The following is a 5,000-nucleotide window of genomic DNA, read 5'->3' on the forward strand; positions in this document are numbered from 1 at the left end:
ATATATATATATATATATATATATATACATATAAATATAAATATATATATATATATATATATATATATCAAAATGTATTTCCCAAATAAAATTTTAAGAACATTTAATAGCATTACAAGATAATAGATAAATAGTGAACGTATATTATGTGGGTTCAACTAAATATTAGAAAACTATTATAATATAAGGAGCAGGAGCCCTAACTAACAAACAATCTTCTAGACTTCAGAATGGGTTTCAAAGAGGCTATCTCATTGAGGCCTCTATCTGCTCTCAGCCTTAGAATCCAACCCATTTCCCTCTTCTCAGTACCATTCATTATGTCACCTTCACGGGCAATAGGTAGGATGACATCCATGATCATAAATCCAAAATTGTGATCTTCTCCTGCAGTCATGACATGTTTTGCTAGAGCATTATTAGGTGAACTCACCCTGATACCATATAAGTGTTCTCTTATCCTGTTTCTAAACAACCTATTGGTCTTCCCAACATAGAATGATCTGCATGTATCACATACTGTAAGATAAACTACATGCAGGGTACTGCAATCCGCAGAGGCATTAAATCTAAATTCCTGCCCTGTATCAGGGTGCACAAATCTACCACTTGAATCTATGCATCCACAAAAATTGCATTGCCCACAAAGGAAAGTCCCCGAAACCTGCTCATGTCCAAAATCATGCCTATCAAGGGGTTGGCAAAGAATTCTCTTTAAGTTAGGCCATCCTGTTGTCAGTGATAAAAAAACATTGGTATCCTAATCTCAGAAGAGTAGGTGGTAGGGGCATTACATCCATCATCTTCAGTAAAATTGGAGAAATACAGGCTGGCTCTCCCTCGTCTGAGTGAGTCCAGTTCAAATAACCCTTCATTCATTTCCTCATTATTATATCCTCGCTTCACAAATCTTTCCTTGAAAACATTCATCTCAGATTCAAACCCTATATCTGATGCATTCAGCCGGGACACTCGCATTTCTTGCCCTTTGATTATGTTTCTAAATATTTAATGAGGATGCATACTTCATCTTTGTAGAGGAGTATTCCTATGACACTTTTTCCTGAAGACTTCAGTATTAATGAGTCCACTTTCCAACCTTTCAACATATACATCCAAATATTCTATCCTATCCAAAGAAAATGTCATAGTAAACTTTAGATAGTCAGTCATATTGTTCATTTATGTAACAAACATCTTCAATTTATGCATGTCCCCGACCCAAATGAAAAAAATGTCATCCACAAAACGACGGTAGAAGGGGATATATCTCTTGTAATCCTCCATTGAGAACAACATGTCCTCCCCACAAACAGAAAATGATTAACTTTAACAATTGGCTTAGTTTCTGGTGTCATTCCAGGGGGATCCAGTACCTGACACCCTGGGAAGATATGATCGACAGACCACGATGCTTTGCCAGAGATGGACCGCATCTATCTCACCTGGGCTTCAGGCTTCTGGCAAAGGCTCTTACCTCCCCTATAGTGCCTTTTTTAGGAAAAGTGACGAGGTTAAAACTACCAACATACAAATTTCAACAAAACACAAATTAAAGGTCATGCTGCTAAAAGCTAGGAGTCTAAACATGAAACTGCACTCATTGCAAGCATTCATAACCCTGGAAAATGCTGACATCTGTGCAGTCAAAGAAACCTGGTTGAAAGCTGTGGAGAGCACCACAGCCTTACCTGGTTACTCATCCTATCATACATTCAGACCCTAAACTGTGTGCAGTAAAGCCAAAGGAGGTGGAGTTTCAATATACATTAAAGGCATACACACCTTCAGACTGGACAAACAGTATGACACACAGGAGACACTCCAGGTGCAGTTAACCATTGACAAGACCCCTATTCAAATCATAGCTAATTGTGTTTGTATTTAATAGCTAGCTACTTGCCCAAAAATCTGACTCAAGATGCCCAATCCACCTATTTGGACCTGTTCAAATCTATCAAGAGTCAACCCTTTACCCTGATCCTGGGTGACTTTAACTTCCCAAACATAGACTAGAAGAACTACTCATGCCAGAACACAAATGCCCAGAGATTCCTTGATTTTTGTCAATACAAATGCCTTGGAACAGCTAGTCGATATCCCCACAAGGGGTGATAATATATTGGACTTGGTATTAACCAACATGAGTAACCACTGCAGCATCACTATAGTATCATCCTCCCTGGTAAGATCTGACCACAAAGTGGTCACCTTCGAAGTCACCATCTCCCCAACCCCCTCTAGTTAGAATCAGACATAAAAACTTTTCCAAAGCTGATTATAGCATCCTGAGGGATGGTAAAAACAGCTTCACAGCCCCCTCCCCTTCTGTAGGAACTAGCACCAATATCCAAAACTACACCAAAGCACTATAAGAGCATTTATATAGCTGCATGGAATCAGGAATACCTGACAGGAACAAGTCATCCTCCTCAAGGAAGAGTAAACCTGTCTGGTGGACATCTGCACTAAATAAACTCTATAACAAAAAGAAAAAAATGCTGTCCAAGACCAAGAAGGAGCAGGTGCCCAATTGGAAGCAATGTCTCCTTAGCCTGAACAAACAAATAAGAGCACTAGTGAAATCCTCCAAAGCAAACTTTGAGTCCAAATTGGCCACATCTACTAGAGACAATCATGAGGCCTTCTTCACATATGTCCACAACCTCAAAGGAAGCACCCGGATCTGTTCAGAACTGGTGGTCAAGGACACTACATATACAAATGCATTAGATATAGCAAACTTGCTGGCTGACAGATTCAGAAAAAACTTTATCCCTCTGTGCCCCCCATCAGTAAATCAGGACATCCCCAGTACTTACCCCCTTCCCCTTATATCTAGGGAACAAGTCATCATTGCTCTCTCAAAGGCAAAAAATACACCCTCCATGGGACCCAATAACATCCCAGGCTGCATCCTACGTGAACTCAGGCAGGAACTTGCAGCACCATTATGCACCCTATTCAACCAAAGCCTGAGTACTGGCTTCATCCTAGATGAGTGGAGGACAGCCACTATCATCCCTTTACACAAAGGTGGAGCGTCCACCGATCTGGAAATTATAGACCCATCAGCCTAACTAGCCTGATCTGCAAGGTCATGGAATGGATTATCATGGCCCTCATTAACAAGTACATTGACAACCTCCAAACACTTGATCCCACACAGTTTGGCTTCATCAAGGGGAGGTCGTATTTGCTAAATTTGATAGACTTTTTTGAGACAGTCACCAAAGCCATAGACAAGGGGAAGACAATGCACACCACCTACCTTGACCTGGCCAAAGCCTTTGACACTATTCCCCACTCAGACATAATAGATAAACTCTCTCAACTAGGCATCAGTCCATATGTTACCAGATGGGTAGCAAACTGGCTCACTGATAGAACTCACATAGTCAAAATAGGGGAAGCCACCTCAAGCAGTAGACCTGTAACAAGCGGCGTACCCCAGTGTTTGGTCTTGGGGCCTCTTTGTTTTGGGATATACTTTTCTGAGGTGCAGGCCAAAACCAGTGGTCTATGGCTGATCAAGTTCATCAATTCTCCAAGTGATGTGGATGCCCTCCAAGAAGGTCTCACCCAAACAAATGACTGGTGCCAGAAACATGGCCTCAAGCTGAATGCCAAAAAATGCATCATCATCCCTTTTGGGGAGAGTGATGTCCCCACAAATTATCACATTAATAACAATGTCCTAAGCACTCAATCAGTCGTAAGGGATTTGGGCACCCAGGTTGATAGCAACCTGACTTTTGACCACCATGTTGCTTCCGTGGTACGGAAAGCCTTCTACATGGCCCACTTCATAAATAAGGGTATCTCATCTGGGGACAAGACAGTCATAACATCCCTGTATTCTTCCCTTATAAGGCCCATTATTGAGTACAACGCACCTTTCAGCATGTACCTCGCAAAGCACATGAAGCAGCTGGAGAGACCACAGAGGTTCCTCACCAGGAGAATCCAGGGCCTCAAACATCTACCATACACAGATAGGCTAAAAGCTCTATCCCTCTACTCAGTTTCATACAGACTCTTCAGAGGTGACCTCTGTCTGGCATACAAGGCAATCATGGACCCCATCTTGATAGGACTGCTGCATATCTGCAAGTCAAGCTCCCCTCAAGTAACCCACATACACAGCCTCAACATGGTCTGTGACATCAACAAGACTTGTTGGTGGGACAGATTTGTGTCCCAGAGACTCCCTCATCTATGGAATAAACTCCCTCTCCATAGCAAGAAGAGTACCTCTTTACCTCCTTTTAAGCGCAACCTGGATAACTGGATGGGAAACAGAAAATATACCCTTGGCGTTCCACCCATGTCCCTGCTGGACAGGGGCATTGCGTGCTGATTTGTCTAAACATGGACTAAACTCTTGGCTAGGCTTATAAGGGCCTCAGGGCCAATAGATTAGTAACATCCTATGATCCTATGATCCTATGACAGGCTTGTTCTGGAAGAAAATGCCCAACAGGACATACATCACTCGAGAGGAGAAGGCATTACCAGGACACAAGCCAATGAAGGCCAGGCTAATTCTGCTGTTGTGTGGGAATGCAAGTGGGGATTTAAAACTTAAGTGTCTGCTAGTCTACCACAGTGAAAAACCTGTGAATTTTCAAGAAAATTAATGTGATAAAAAGCAAGTTACATGTGATATGGAGGGCTAACAGTAAAGCTTGGGTTAGCAGGTATTTCTTCACAAAGTGGATTAATGAAGTGTTTGGTCCATCTGTGAAAAAATATTTACTGGAGAAATATTTGCTTCTGAAGGCTCTGCTTGTTTTGGACAATGCTCCTGCTCACCCTCAAGGCTTGGTGGACAACTAGTTGGAAGAGTTTAACTTCATCACTGTGAGGTTCTTGCCCCCCCCACACAGCTCCTCTGATCCAGTCCTGATCCAGTCCATGGACCAGCAGGTCATCTCTAATTTAAAACAAAATGTACACAAAGGCACTTTTTCATAGGTGCTTTGAAGTGACCTCAGACC

Source organism: Protopterus annectens, chromosome 3.part1 (genome assembly GCF_019279795.1).
Source record: "Protopterus annectens isolate FY-2018-M chromosome 3.part1, PAN1.0, whole genome shotgun sequence".
Taxonomy (NCBI): Eukaryota; Metazoa; Chordata; order Ceratodontiformes; family Protopteridae; genus Protopterus; species Protopterus annectens.